Source organism: Anas acuta, chromosome 16, assembly GCF_963932015.1.
Source record: "Anas acuta chromosome 16, bAnaAcu1.1, whole genome shotgun sequence".
NCBI classification, from domain to species: Eukaryota; Metazoa; Chordata; class Aves; order Anseriformes; family Anatidae; genus Anas; species Anas acuta.
Window position 1 is genome coordinate 1,766,417 of NC_088994.1, and position 16,560 is coordinate 1,782,976.

At 37.7% G+C, this 16,560-nt stretch overlaps 1 long non-coding RNA gene across 4 annotated transcripts in view; it reads right to left on the reverse strand.

Annotated features, from left to right (window-relative positions):
- LOC137865713 (uncharacterized) overlaps positions 1 to 16,560 on the reverse strand; it is a 185,188-nt gene that overhangs the window by 64,761 nt on the left and 103,867 nt on the right. For 3 of the 4 annotated variants that reach the window (XR_011102045.1, XR_011102046.1, XR_011102044.1), the window contains exons 3-4: positions 2,472 to 2,633; positions 409 to 431 (exon numbers count right to left, since the gene is read on the reverse strand). This is a non-coding gene — a long non-coding RNA (uncharacterized lncRNA). The remainder of the gene's footprint in view (positions 1 to 408; positions 432 to 2,471; positions 2,634 to 16,560) is intronic. The other variant, XR_011102047.1, reaches the window with a different exon arrangement.

Below are 16,560 nucleotides of genomic sequence, written 5' to 3' on the forward strand. Positions count from 1 at the left end.
ATGCCTGTCACATAGCAGGAACTATAGAGACCTTCAAAGACATATTTTTAAAATGGATTTTTCAGGTTGGGTTCCAAAAGAAATGGTTACAGCAAGAGCAGTGATTCAACCCAGGAAATAAATGGATATTCACCATACATACAAACATTTTACATGTTTGTAGATTTGATTCTACTAAAGGACCATGATAATCAGAGATCAGATTAAAAAAGGGTAAGGAGGTGAAAGGGTAAGGAGGCTCCTGGGCTGGAGCTGAAGGTGCTGGAATCTGCTCTACAGTGAGAAGTCAGTTTCAGCTCCCTTGTAAAGCAGCAGGATTTTTCATTGAGTAGAATGGGAACGGGATCACATCCCAAGATGAAAAGCACATACTAGTCACTACAACCAGCATCATATAGGATTACTCACCAAGTCGTCAAGGTTTCAGAGAGCTGATAATTTAAAGGAAAATTTTATTAAAAAGACAAAAATGGAAAAGAACTGTCAAAACCGAAACGATGTATTAGATCTGTTTTCTCCATATTCTTCTTGATGTCTCTCACTTTTATTATTTTAGATGTTTAAAATTATGGGATTTAAGACTAGATTTTGCATAATACAGAGTGACCCCAAAACGGGGGTTAGGGGAGTAGGAAACAGTCTGTACAGACTCCTTTCATCTAACCTGCTACTCTCCAAAACAGAAAGGAGAACTAAAGCAAAAGTCAATTACGTTGCATGGGTACTATTTTCCATTCTTTTTCTTCCATGGTTGGTATTATTTAGATATTTACTGAAATTGACCTTATTTCTAGAGGTAATGAATACTTAATCTGACTCTCCCCATTCACACTAGCAATGTAATGGAAATCAACTTTCTCACCTACAAATCTCATCCCCCCCAGAAGAGAAGGATTGCTGATATATGTGGGCTTGCCTACAAATGCAGTGGAAGAGAAATATTCATGAAAGTAGTAAAGGGAGCAATCCAATGAATAATCAAAAGATCTGAGTGTGCAGAGCACAGGAGCTAAGATTTTCACACATATGAAAATACAAGAGAAAAATGTTTTCCTGGGGATATCACCTCAAATCAGCACATGGAAATGAACATGAAAAATACATTTTTCTATAGATGATTTTGCTTTGGGATGTAAGAGGGGTGTAAAGTAAATGGTACAATGAGGAAAAAATAATTTACATATTTTTTTTCAGTAAATGAATATAAGCATATGCTCATTAGACAGAACGTAAAGCACATGACGTATCCCAAGCAACAGAACAACACACGAATAGGAAATGCGTCTTCCTTTATCAACTCAAATATTCACAGGCAAAAAAATTTACAGACAAAGAGTAATTTACAGTAGTTTGGAAGTTGTTAATCTAAAGTGCAGAGAAGAAAAACGTGTCAACAGCAACAGTGGGCCTCCACCTAAAGTAGAAAAATGTGCAACAGATACTGATTTTTCTCACTGAAGTGTTTGGAAGCCAAATGTTTGCAGGATTAATTAGAAATTATGTTAATTAAGGAGTCAGGACACAGCCACGGTATCATCAGGCTTGTAATGGTGGAAGACTTTTCAACACGTTTTAAATGTATGAGCTTTCTGATTTCAGTCTGTACTTCCTGAGCAGCTTTGATCTCAGAATTGGCCTCATGTTTAATTTGGTTTCCTTCTTGCTGTGGAATAGTAAATTTGAACTTGCCTTTCTATCTAAATGTTATGGCTGAGCAATCAATTAAACATTCAGTGGTGCAGTGCAACAAGATCATTGCACAGACCAAGTTATTTTCTGATCCATTCTTTTGCAGTTTTGGTCCTACTTGTAAACATTTAACCCACTCTGAGAGTCTCAGAAGAATGCATAAAGTAACTAAGATGAAAGTGAAAGTACATTCCCATGAGTCAGCTGTACTTTGAAACTAGTTTTGATTTCACCCTGTTTACAGCCCTCCCCTGTGCTCCTTTATGGCAGTCACACAGCCCTACCCCGGGTCAGAGGAAATAGCAAACTCTAACTTTCCTTCTTCACCCACCATAAGGAGCAAAAATTATCCTCAGAATCTATTCTGACATCAGATTGGGAGCAAAAATTGAAAGGTAGACATAATTCACACCTTTAACATGCCTTTAATGTAAGAACACAAATGCACACTCAGTGAAACACTGTTTAAATACAATGCAAAGTGGGGTTTTTAACCTGGGAATGAGATACAGGAGACCATGCTTTTTTTGCAGATCTAACAAATTTGAGATTTCATGGTATTTAAACCTGGTTCAATCCCATTTTCACTAATTTTTTTCATAAATTTTCAGCAATTTCACTAAGTCACATTTGACATTCAGACTGATGTCCCAAATCTAAGTAAGTTGCTATAAACTTCATGAAAATCAAGAGCTCAGTAAAAGACATAAAATAAGCCCTAAGGGGTGAGAACATCTCTGCTTGTTTCTCTCCTTAATCCCCACATTTCAGTTTGTACTTACCCAGTCACCTCATGTATACCAGCACGTGCTGTCTCTTGCGCTGTGGGACCACTGGCTACATGCTGAGGAGCAGGGAAATGTGGGATGGAAGTGGGGCACTGTGGGGAGATGGGGGCAGTCACAGCAGAGTCATTAGGAACTAGGCTTCAATTAACTCCAGTGCTGAAAAATGTAAAAAAAAAAAAAAGACATTTTGCCGTTGTTTTGAAACAACACAACATAGACATTGCTGCAGAAAACATGAATATGGAACACCATATTAACAGAATATTCAAAGTGGATCACTACCAATGCAAACATGTCATGTCATTCATCTTATTCACAGCAACCTGATACCCTGTCTGAAGAGTAGATGGAAAGTGTTTTTAAAGAAGGCGGCTTTTGTCCTATAACTCAACCTCACAGTAAATACAGAAGGCTAAAAGAATTTGGTTAACCTATGAGAAGCAGCTCCATTCTAGTATTTTTTCCTCTGAGAAGCACATGCACCAACACATACAGATTCTGTGTGCGTATTCTTCTAGCAGTAACTACACAGGAGATTCAAGTCGACATTGACGCAATGGTAACCCATTTATGGGTTGTTTGCTCTTTTGTAAAATCAATTCAAGCAATGAATTGCCAGACAACTGTGCTAAAAGATAAATATTTAAATATTCAGACAGTAAGCTTTTCCCCAGATTCATACTACATCCATTGCTATTAAAGCAGCCTAAGAAGCATCCAGGCAGATTGTTTTACCTAGAGATGAAAACTGATTTTTGTCCTTCCTCTGCTATGCTTTGCACTGTGGTGGCAGAATGTTATAATGAAACAGCTCTGTAAATCAGAATTAAAATAAGTGAGAGGAAAACAGCAGTTCACAAGGTGATATTCTTCCATCAGTGTTTTTGCACAGGTCGGAACATACCAAAGCAACTTGGTTCGATACAACTTTTCATAGTACACTATCAAAATTTTATATAATATATCTGGCAGAATTCCTCTTCCTACATGCTTGACTGGCCATCTTAAATTACACATTGGACTTGGTAGTTAATCATTGTCTGTAACATTTCTACTTCTGATTTAAAAAAATAATGTGTCACATATTCCAAAGACCAGAGGACTTTAACAATAACTATAAAGAAAAAAAATAAGTAAGGGAGAACTGATAGATGATGGACATTTGTCCTTAATTTAAGTATTACAGATATCCGTGATGTTTTTCCAATATTGCTTTATCACAAAACATACTGCAATGTCAATTTCTGATGTTCTGCTACTCAGCACTTACAGATGATACACACCTGTTCTGGATTTGACTTCAGAACAAAACCTCCAGAGCTTTTATTTCACTGTATTTTGTTTCCTGAGTTGAAATTCTGTTTATACATTAGGCATTTTACTGGACATTTCTCAATATATGCATATGTTTGTGGGGACTTTTGTTTTACCGCAGTGAGAATACTATTTGCTCTAAAGAAAATACAGTTCAGCTTTCTACAGGAGATGAAGTAATTTGAAATGCTAAAATTTTCCTTTATCAGATTCAGCCTTATGTGGAATATCAACTAGAGCTCTCCAAAATCAATGGAAGCTGTGTGATGAGAGTCAAGCACATGTTGAATCTCTGCATATGTAAATGTCTTACACGACACACATGGGTAGCATCTGTGCAACTTCACAAAGTATTTCACTGTGATGAAGTTTCTGCCGTATTGTTATAGACTCGTAAGTTTTAAATGTGTTACACAGAAAGAACATGTGGTGCTATAAAAGGTCAAATCAATATATACATATTTAACAAATATGGAATTTCTTACGTATACCTTGTCCCTTATCTTCACCCAGATGAATGCTTATTGAGATGAAAAAAGAAGGGACCTGTGAGGCATGAGCATTGTAACACATTTTTTTTTACCACTTAAAGTAGAAAGAGAAGAAAGAAATCAGGCATGCTCTGGATAATATTCAATGAATATAGCTCGCATTTTAAAGGAAAACTAAAAAAATAAACTGGAAAAATAAATCTGCTTTCTAATTATCACATAGAAGAGGGAAGACTGTAAAATCTCATCTTTATCGTGAAAAAAAACATGAACACTTTTGCTTTTTGAAAAGAAAGATTGTCAATGTTTTATTGCCACAATTTTCACCTCCACCACCACAACCTTGCATCCCAAATACCTCCCAGGGTTTGTATATTCAAAGCCTGTTTTATTTTGTTTTGTTTTGTTGTTGCTACTATAATATGCCTTACTAGAGTAGCAATATGACAAAACTTCTGGAAAGTGAACTCTCCAATTAACACCAAACTGAAGGAACATGAAAGTAATGTATAAGAAGGGAAGGAGTTTCTGGAAAAACTGACTTGGAGCTTATGTATTTCTTTACCTTAAAAAACACAACAGGAGGAATGGAGGAACTACACAATGAGTCTGGCATGCTGCCATATAATTCTCAATAAATAATTCAAAATACTGCTTTATACCGATGCTGCCACCAGGATAATTTCTGCATAACAAATTACTGTCATATTCAATTGATGGTGAAAAGAGGGAAGTATCATCTGATAAGTAAGATTCTTACTTACCTATTGTGATTTCATTGCAATTCGTGTAAATGAGAGGATGAAGTCATGGTTTTTAAAAACCTGACATATGACTGAGAAGATCAGAACTAGCTGTGCTGTAGACAGCAATCCTGACCAACAGGGGAAAAATTTCCATCTTTTTTTTTTTTTTTTTTTTTTTAAGAAAAATGTGAAAGGTTACTCTGCAAATGGTTTTGCTTCTGGGAATTATTTATTATATTTATTTTTAGGACATGAAACAGGATTCTAAATCCAAAGTTAAATTAATACTGTGTATGCCTATGCATCCATTGACCACATAACTTTTAAGCTAAGTATTTTCATGACATAAATTCTTTCTTTTTAATCTTTTTTATTTATATTAAATCACTGTAAGTTCATATCCAGATTCACCATTACAGTACTAAAAAGGTGGCATTCTTAAAGGAGGCAAGGAAACACACCCTAAGTGCAGTGTGATTTGGAAATCCCTTGCCAATGACTAAAATCTCACAAATACACACTGAAACTCACAGTTTTTTAGTATTTCATGTCACTGTCAATATATTGATTCTGATTTCATGATGACTGTCAACAAAGAGTTTTAGTAAAACTATATGATAAATAGCATAATACAATAGAACTACAAATCACAAAAAAAAAAGAAAAGAAAAAAAAAAAAAAAGAACATTGACCAGATTTTTAAAAGCAAGCACACAAAACATTTATGCATACTCATACATGCAAACTTTTGAAATGCCGACTCTGGAAAATAAAAAATATATTTTAAAATGGTCTGTAGTTCCATAGCTCGTGGCATAAATCCAGGGGCTATCTTAGATAATGGATCCACAGTCAGGATCCATCCTCCAACTCAGCCTCTGAAAATTCAGGGATGAGCTTTGGAAACCAACTTTTTAAAACATGGTAGCCTAAAGCTATGCACATAACAAGTGCACAACCATGTACCCCGGTAAGCAAGCAAAAGTTACAAATACTGTCACTAGAAATTACTCAAGATGTTGCCCTTTTTATGTTAAAGCCAGGTTTTTTCATTTACGCTGAAAATGGGCATGATTCACATAAGCAGGCATCCCTTACTGGGAATTCAGAACCTTAAAGCCTGTCTGTCATTTTCATCAGCCTGAGTGGAAAAGATACAGCACTGAAAAACAGGTAGCAAAGGTAGTGATAGAAAAAGTAAACATAATGAAAAGGCACAACTGTCAAAGTTAAAAATATATCATTACACACAGTATGCCATCGTACTCCTTGGTACTTCTGAAAGTATTTATCATAAAATGTAACTTCTGTGCAAAACCACTTAGCTAATCAACTGTCAATATCAAGTCTTGCGTTTTCTGGGCTTTGTAGATTTATATTTGTGACTAGTAATTTCTTTTCTATTCCTGAAATGGTTGCTTCTGCTCCAAAAATAATCATCTGGAACACTGAAAACACATTTCTGTAGTTCAAGGAGTTTCTTGACTGCTGAGAAACAGCAAACATTTGCTTGCATCCATTGCAAAGTGAGAGTTTCTCAAAAAGCTCTGCCTATTTGGAAAGTGTTGGGTAACTAAATGCAGCTAGCAGCTTCCTCACTAATACTAGCATAAAGAAATAATTTGTTAGAGTTTAGCTCAGGTCTGCAGCTATGCATGTTTTCATCTTTGTTCATGTGTTGGGATACACTTACCTACTGTGTTACACACTTGTACAAAGTGCTTCCAAAAATGTATGCCGTAATCAACTGTGGAGCTCATGCACAACAAAAATGGGAGGTGTCACCAAGTAGTGGGTTTACGTGGCAAGGTTTTGGTAGAAGGGGGCCATAGGGGAGGTTTCTGTGAGAAGGATCTAGAAACTGCCCCATGTTTGGTAAGGGCCCCATTGTTTTCCAGAGCTGAGCCAATAAGCAATGTTGTTTTGTGCCTCTGTGAGAGCATATTTAAGACAGGGAAAAAACGCTGTGCCACACAGCAGCTGGGAGAGTGAGAGGAGTGAGGAACGGCCTTGCAGGCGCCAAGGTCAGTGTAGAAGGAGGGGGAGAGGTGCTCCAGGCGCCGGAGCAGAAGTCCCCTGCGGCCTGTGGTGAGGCCCATGGTGAAGCAGGATGTCCCCCTGCAGCCCATGGAGTACCACGGTGGAGCAGGGTTCCACGCTGCAGCCCGTGGAGGAGACCACGGTGGAGCAGGTGGCCCTGCACCGACGGAGGCTGCGGCCTGTGGAAGACCCCTGCCGGAGCAGATTCCAGGCCGGACCTGTAGCCCGTGGAGAGGAGCCCACGCAGGAGCAGGTGATCTGGCAGGAGCTGCTGCCCGTGGGGGACCCAGGTTGGAGCAGTTTGCTTCTGAGGGATGGACGTATTTCACGTGTTTTCTCCCCATTCCTCTTTGAGGAGGGGGAGTGAGAGAGCGGCTGTGGTGGAGCTTGGCGGAACTACGACACTCTACCAACACAATTGTTTTCAAGATGGAACAGAACAAGCTGGATAAGAATAGCTTCATGGGAGATACCGGAATAAGGATTAGTCTCCTACTTTTTGAACTGTTTTACATGGGTGGAAAGGAAGGAAGTGTCTTGTAAGTGTAAAGCAGTAATTCAAAGACACACAGAGTGATATCCAGATCAATAATCCTGTCTACAACTGAAGCACGCTAAATATTTCCCAGAAAACAAAAACAAAAACAAAACAAAAAAAAAAAAAAACACACAAAAAAAACACGTCTAAAACATGCTATCATCAGTAAGATGCAGTGGCATACTTCTAATCTTGGCTTGTAGCTATTTTTTGCTGATGGTATTTAAACACCTTAATTGAAAATATGAAAATATTCTGATTAATATCCAAAGGAACAAAAAAAAAAAAAGTAAATTATTCAAAATTTTCACACCTAAAACTGTAAAGCAAACTGCTTGATGATGCTTTCTTAGATAGTCCTTTCAGAGTCATTTACTGACTTAACCAAATAAATCTAAAAGCAGAAAACCAGACAACATATTTCCACATCTGGAGTCCCACAGAATTCATGGTAGTTATGACGTGATGTCAGATGATACTATAACTTCAAGGTGATTGATTACTATAGCAATAACTTAATTGTATTGCAAAACTGCACTGGCTATTTACTAGGAGAAAAACTGAGGTGCTTTCTGTGATTATGCCAAGTGATAAATTCCTCATACACCATACTTCACATATAATGTGCACCACTAATACAAACTCCAGCAGGTCCATCTTCGGTTTTTCTCATTTACTGCAACTTGTACTGACATGGTATTCAATTACCTTCCTGGCACAGAAAATCCTTGTACATCATAAAAACAACAGCAGTAAAATCCTGCTCTGGTACATAATTTGGTACTTTCGAAAATAAGGAGAATATGAAGACTGAAATAGGCTGGCAGCAATGCAGGTTAACAGATTTTTAGACTGACCAAGTGTGCAAACAAGGGCTTGTCTATACAACTGCAGTAGAATATGTTCTAACATGTCAGTGCTCGGAGGCATTTTACTCCAGACGTTACACATCTACCACACTAACAAGAGGCCAGGTCAGGAAGCACAGATCTGTGGAAGGAGACAGTTCCTGCTGTGTCCTACAGCGCAGATAAAAGCAACTTAACTACCCGCACAGAAAACACAAAAGGCTTCTAATTCCTCTTTTACACTGTTTTATCTTTAGATATTTTACTAGAGGACTGAGCACACTGCAAAGATTCTAGCACTGCCTATATGATTGCTTAATACAGTATCTGAATAAAAGCAGTCATCTCAAAGCCTAGAGCTCTCTGCACAAGCCTGTGCACATCATGTAAGTGAATTTTGTGTTGTGTCTGCAAGAGAATCAGACGCATGATACAGCTCAATTCGAGCATCAACGTGGTAGGAGAAAACGCTGCATTACACGTATTATGCATGTGTACATCTATGTTTTTATGAGTAGCTGTAGCAAATCATTAACTACTTGGAAATTAGTTCTACATGCACACACGTACACAAACATCAGCTAATGCTGACTACCCACAAAAGGCCAGGTTCTCTGTCAGTTAATCCTAAATAGTGTTTTAATTAATGGATGATATTTACTAATGCTTCTTCATTGCAAACAGGTAGAACTATTTAATGTATACAGTGATAACAATTTTAATTAGGTCATTTTTGTGTTTGTCATTTTGAGTTTATCTTTCTTGAATTGGTTTTCTTGTAACAAATCCCATTTTTCCAGAGAGGTTCAATATCTGTAAATGATGGATTTTAGATTTTACTGGTTCCTTGGTTGGCTCTTTTTATTTTTTTTCTTTCTCTAGGGACATTTTACTATATAACCACTTGGGTCTCCTCTTGAGTAATGTTTGAGAATCCTTACTGGGATAGAGAATGTGTCTAGCAGTTGCATTATTTGCACTGTAATCAGATGGTTGCAGTAGTACCCATCTCTGGCAGTTTACTTGCCTTCTCCTTTCTCAGTGTCTGTCTATGCTCCCAATTTGCATGGCATTTATCATTCTTGATCCTAAACTGCTTTATGTTTTGCTAGCTTTCCTTCCTCCCATCCACATTCATTTTAGCACTATACATTTCATGCTTTTATGGTGTTTATAATTGAACTCCCTTCAAAGATATTTTTTTTCTTGGCATATTTTCCTCTGTCTTTGAGTTATCCAGATGGAATTAGCTGAGAGTTTCTCTCATTTGGAAGTATTTTTAATTAGGAGAAAAACAACTTATTTTTTTCCTCATCTTATTATTTTGAATTCTTCTTTAATTAGCAGCTAATGTACGAGAAGATGAAATATACTAAAATGAAGACTTATTAACCAGCAGTGTTAACATTGTCATGGTCTGTGGGGTAGGAGGGTGGGAAGAACCTTCTGATAGAGAAATTTTAAAGCTGCCTCCAGGGGACACATGCATACATACTCATTGGAATTTAATTAAAAATGTCATTGGAAAGCTGCTGAATAACCTCCATCTTAAACAATTAAGCCTAAACTCCTAGTGACTCAGGCTTCCCTAGATCATTCATTATAAGAAGCTCTGTGTCTAGGTGCAATAGACTACTAATGTTAATGTCAGCCTGAAAATAATGTTCAAGGGACTCAGAGATACGCAGGTTAAGCCATATATCAGAACACTACCAAAAAGTTAATTTTGTTGAAGGCACTTTATCTAAAACTGAAACGTAGTTATGTGGCTAGGCTGCCAAGCAGAAATGAAAAAGTAAAGAGAAAAAAAATATGAGGTTGAGGGTATGTTAACAAAATAGCAATACAGGTGCCTAAACAGATGTGGGCTTCAGTTCCCAGACTATAAACTTGATCTCTTTTGGCTTCAATTTCAGAACTCAGTGCTTCTGACATACATAATTTTCAGAAGACACTAAGTCCATTTAGAACAGGTATACGTTTGGTATTTAATAAAAAGCCTGAATCATTCACTGGTGGAGACAGGCTATAAGGGATGGTGTCACCATAACTGGTTAGCTCTTCCCAGCAGTGCTGCCCGACGGGCACTTTTCATAAGCAGGGACAGTGAGCATCAGCAACAGTGAACTGGCTGGCTGCTTTCCAACCATCTAACACTCTACAGTAATTAGAAACTGGGCTTGAGCTCAGTCTTCTGCTGGAAACTTTTTTATATGCATATTTACATTTCTGTATAGACAACGAAAACTTTTCTCTGAGTTTTTTGGGTTTTTTTTCATCGTAAGGTTTTGAATTTTAACATGACATAAAGGCCATGAGGCCCTGGGCAACCCTATCAGGGCAGTGTCCCAGCCCATGGCAGGGGGTTGGAACTGGGTGATCTCTGAGGTCCTTTCCAACCTGAGCCATTCTGTCATTCTATGATAAAATAACATGTTTTTCCCAAGATGGATGTAATCACTGACTAGAAGACTACGTTATAAAGTATTTTAAGGTTAATTTTTTGGGACACTGCCTATTGTTGGAAAGGTAATATATTGTATTATAAGACTTGCATACAGCAATGAATGATTTAAATAATTCAAATACATTTCTAGGGTATTTCATAGAGTAACAAACTCAACAAACCATTTCTTCCCGCATTCCAAACCAATTTCTTCTTAGAAAGCAATTCCATTTGAAAACAACTGATGCACACTGAGGAACAGTAAATTAACTTTTACTACTCAGGAGAAAGTCCCATATGTCACTGTGGACAATTCAATGAAAAACTTCTGTTTAGTGCAGATAATCCATCAGAAAGATCAGAAGTGTTTAGAAAAGCATTAGGAATGGACTGAGCAATAATCCCAAACCTTATAATGCCTCTGTATCAGTGAGTGGTGTATTCTCATCCGGAGTGCTGTGTTCAGGTATGGTCTCACGACTGAACAGATACAATAAGCAAAACTGGTTTTGAGAAGGAAGTGCTGCCTAAAGGCATAATGAGATTCATGTGTGAGAACAGATGAGATTAGGACTGCTTTGCTAAGAGGATTTTACAAAGAGGGGGAAGGGAGGAATTGCAAAAGCAGTGTGAGAGCGCAGTGCCAACCACCTCCAGAAACCCTGAGGGTCACTGCCTTTCCAGGGTGTTGGAAGGAGCTGAGAGCATGCAGCTACTCCAGGAGTGTGGTGCCACTTACCCATCATTTCTCTGGGCTCCTGAGGTGAGCACAGAAGGTGTTCCCCCTGCTGGTTATGTCAGATGCCCTTTCTAGCTCATGTTCCTCTCTCAGCTTGTTTATCACTACTTTTATTTCATTGACTTCAGTGGTATTTTTATTTTTTTTGACTTGGCTCCACAGTGCTATCCATCTGCTCAGCTTCAACTTTACTGCCTATAATAGGCCAAAAAAAACAGCTCTAATAAAACACTCACAGTCTTGGCGCATGTGAATACAATAAATGCATTAAACTGTTCAAATGCAATTTATTTGTGAAAAAAAAATAATAATCAAAAAACAGATACCTGAACAAAAAATTCCCTAAAGGTGGTATTTTCAGTCCCTTCATTGGGCCACATTCTCAGATGTCCGAAATATGTAAATCCAGATCCATTTACTTAGATCCAGCACCAAAATATAGAATCCCATGCACTGAGAAATGCAATCAGCTGCAGACAAACTTATGTATGTACGTCCCACAATCACATACACTCCTAAATGCAACCCCACACCTATACACATTAACTTCTGTTACACTGGAAGCTAACACATAATTTAGAAACCACAAATTTTAAAGAAATTCCAAAGGAATTTCTTTCACAGTGTAGAGGAAGAAACAGTTCTACATGCATCACTTTGTGTCCTGTAATAATTCTGTACATGCACATACTATCACACCTAATTCCAGGAAGGCTCGGAGCACACAGCAATGGCAAATGGCTGTGAGAAAATATCATTGTTTTCACAAAATGGTCCTCATGTGATTTCCTCCTTATGTTGCCATGAAGAAAGCCAAATTTTTGCAATTGTCTCTACAACATTTCTAGAACGGAGTAGAATCTATCATTTATTTTATTATTTTTTAGGAAACATTTTTTCTTATTTTTAATTTATTTCTCAAATTATATAGCTATGTAGTAACACCTTTATTACTACCTCTGATATTCTCCTGTGAGGAGAGGCTGGGAGAGCTGGGACTGTTCAGCCTCGAGCAGAAGAGGCTCAAGGGCATCTCATCAAATGTATCAAATCAATACCTGTAGGGAGGGTGCAAGGAAGCCAGAGCCAGGCTCTTTTTGGTGCCCAGTGCAAGGACAAGAGGCAGTGGGCACAAAATGGAACACAGGAGGTTCCCTCCAAACATCAGGAAGTACTGCTGTGCAGTGTGGGTGACAGAGCACTGGCACAGGCCACCCAGAGAAGTTGTGGAGTCTCCTCCTTGGAGATCTTCTAAAGGCACATGTTTCTGGGCACACTGCTCTGGGTGTCCCTGCTTGAGCAGGGCTTGGACCAGGTAGACCCAGGGGTCCCTTCCAACCTTGACCTTTCTGTGGTTCTGGAGTAATATCAGACAAACAGACCACTCTAAAACATAGAACGACAAGAAAGTTGGTGGCCAATAGGCACAGTATATGCAATTTGCACAAAGTACTCTTTCAAATATGGTGATATCTGTAAAGAAAAAGGTATTCCAAAATGAAAAGCTAAAGACAAAGAAATACAGCCTCCATTAGAACATGGTTTCCAGGTCAACTCCTGCCTTTTGACAAATCAGTACAGAACATGAAATCCATTGTAAAGAGACTTGGGCTTTCAAGCCCTCATTAACCACATTGCAATGCTGATAGCAAGTAAAAAATAATAATAATAAAAAAATGAATTAAGATCAATTTTCTGTGCCTATCTGTGTAAGAGAGAGATGGAAAGGATCCATGCAGTTCTGGCTCCAGCTGGGATTTTGCTGCTTCATACTCTGACATAAATTACAATTGACTCAACTCATCTTTATTACTGAAAAGCTATTATGACTGTAAGAGAACTTTCTCCTACAGATGAAGATTGAGGCTCTAGTATGACTTTGATCGTAAGTCCTATCTTCACTTTCTGTATCCAGTTATTCCATTCTCAATGCCACATAATGTTAAGAATGAACTCTTCAGACTTTCCTCCCCCCAAAAAACTGTAAACACTGGAATTGTGGATGCTATGGATATTTTTTCATTTTAATTTAAAAATAATAATCAACCATCCAGTATAAAACTAATGAGAATGGGGTAACAAGTTTGAAGTTTCACTGAAGGAGTGTTAGTGCTAGTTTTTATATGCTTCCAGCTCCCATATTAGGAATGTCTGGGTTACCAAGAGAATCAGTTAAGTCCCAGCTTCTTCAGTACAGGAAAACATTGTTGAGTGAAACAAAGAAACAATACAGAAGATGAGTGAGATGTAAATGAGTGAGCTGAGAAAATGTTGAAAGTGAGATAAAAGCCAAAAGCATCCCTGGTGTTATTTCAGGGAAGTTAATGGATTGACAGCAAGGATAAATCTGAGACTTGGAATCAACGTACAGATGGTTAAAAGGTTCTACCTTAACCAGTAATTTTCTTGCCTGACCTACACCCTAAGAAGTTATGCAACAGGTTTCTGTACTAAAATAAAAGCTGCCTTCTGTTGGCTTCTGTTTTCATTTGACCCTTCAGAGGAGCCATTCAGTGCCTGCCATTGTCAAAGTAAAATGTAATTCTAAGCACAAAGCTTCAGGTGTATGAGCAGATGGTCACCTTATCTCTGAATGTCAGTTCACCAGGTCGTATGCAGCAAGCTTTCACAATGCAGTTTAATGGAGATGACCATACAGATGTAGAACAAAATGGTTTCAAACAGGCACAAAGCAAACAAGGAATGTGTCTAAATTGTGCAGTTTTGAACAGCTGAAAACAAAATAGCTTTTGACTTGTTCTTAATGGTCTTGTTCAATTGTTGGAACTAAAGAAAAATTCCCTCTGGCAGTTTAATATATGTAGCACTAGCAATATCACATTCTCAGGCTATAGAAACATCAATTTTTCCTTATTCACTCTGGCATTCTTCAGATGATAGCATTAAGCTGTGTATTGATACACTCTACAAATTCCAAAGACTAAAAAATTTTTACTTTTTAGCTTCTAAGAATTAAGCTTTGGACAAAACAATCAATACAAACTTAAAGGATAAAAATGGCAACCTGATTACAAGGTCTACCAGCTAAAACAGATAGGAGATCAGCTAACAGGTGTACCACGCACATTGTGAGATCGGAGGAGCACAAGTACAATTGCTCTATAGAAGAGTTCATCAATACGCATAGTTCTTAGGTGGTACAAAGCTACATAGCACTGATGGCACCCTATGTGAAATCCTCATTATTCAGGAGACAAAATGATACCCTCTATCATATACACCAGAACATGCACACATTTCCTGTAGATGACACCTGACAAAAGAGTATGTGGAAAATCGATGTGCCTACCACCAGTTACAGCAAGGTGGGTATTTCAGGCAAAAGCACCGAACTGTGTATGATTAACCACCACCAAGTACGTTCCTGCATTGATCATAGGCAGCACGGACCAGAGAAGAGGATCATAATTCCAACTCATCTTGGAAAACTGGAGAAATAACTGAGAAACAATGAAAATTAAAATAGACTATAGTCATACAGGACATGTAGGACAAATCAACTGCACAGAGATAAGAAAGGGGAAGACAGATCTGTTTACAAAGGATGTGGGCTTTGAAGTGAATTACCAGCCAACATGCACGAATTATTTCACTCTTCTGAAGAAAAATGTAATCATAGCATCAGGTTGCTTGAAGGCTAATGCTAGTTGCAAAACAATAATCTAACATTTGGCTTAAAGAGTTGGGCTTCCTATTTTTGTTTCTTTAATTAAAATATGATATTACACAGTCCCTACCATGGACACCAGTAAACATACACAAAGATCCTTCATACCAGGCAAACCTCTATCCCACAGGAGAATAGCTATAGAAGTGCCAAGTAACATGATAACAATAGCACAGCAGCAGGAAGGCTGCGCTGTTTTAATGCAGACTCAAATAAAATGCATAACCTGTGTATGTAAACAACTCACAGTCTTTGGCAAGCATGAGACTTCCAGCAAGGTACATCTGATGACTGATAGTGAGATGGATTTACGGGTCCATCCAGAACCACATAGTATTGTCCAGTTTCCCAAACCGTCACCTCTTGACTCAACCAATCCATCAGCTGTCTCTATTTCCAAGTTACCTCATACATAAATGTTTCTTTTAGCATTTTGAAATAGTACCTGCACAGAGATTAATAAAGTGCATGGAAAATGTGAGTATTGCATACAGTGAGAAAAATATTCAACAGACACTAACTTGTCTCTAGACCTATTGATATTAGCTGAAAACTGCCATGGACAAATAATCATGCATTTGGTGGCCATAGCTGAAAATTCGATCCACAATAATTTGAGATAAAATGTAACAGTAGACTCCTAATTAGGTTTCATGATTCAGTGAGATTTTAATATGTAAAACTCTTTCAAATCTTCTCTGTTTGCTGAAGTTTTTCATAAGCCCATAATAAGATTTATTTGTTACAACTGAAATAGGTCAGAAAAAGAGAATCAATAGCCTTAGCTTGGGAAAAACCTCTTGATGCTGAAATTCTAAAGTAAGATAGTTCTTTGAAATGCCCTTCCTATTAACTGCTTTCCTCAGAGAAGTCTAACGCATATTCATTAGTCTCAAATTAAATTGACCATGGTATGATTTGCATCATATAACATAATGTGACAGTAGTGAAACCCCAATATGGCATAAAAGACACACACAAAAAAATCAATTTTAAGAATTTTCAATTAAGAAAGTAGCCTGCAAACCTGCAAAGTCCCATAAGCAAAGAGAAAAAGGATTACAGCTGACAGTGCTCTCAGTGACTTAACTTACATGTGAAAGAGCTCAACTTCTAGTTAATTATACTGCAGACACAACCCTGAAAATCCAGGGTATGGATATTCATTTCTCATTAGAAAGCTCCTGCTTTTCTCACTCTCTTTCTCTATTTTATTTTTATTTTTAATTATTC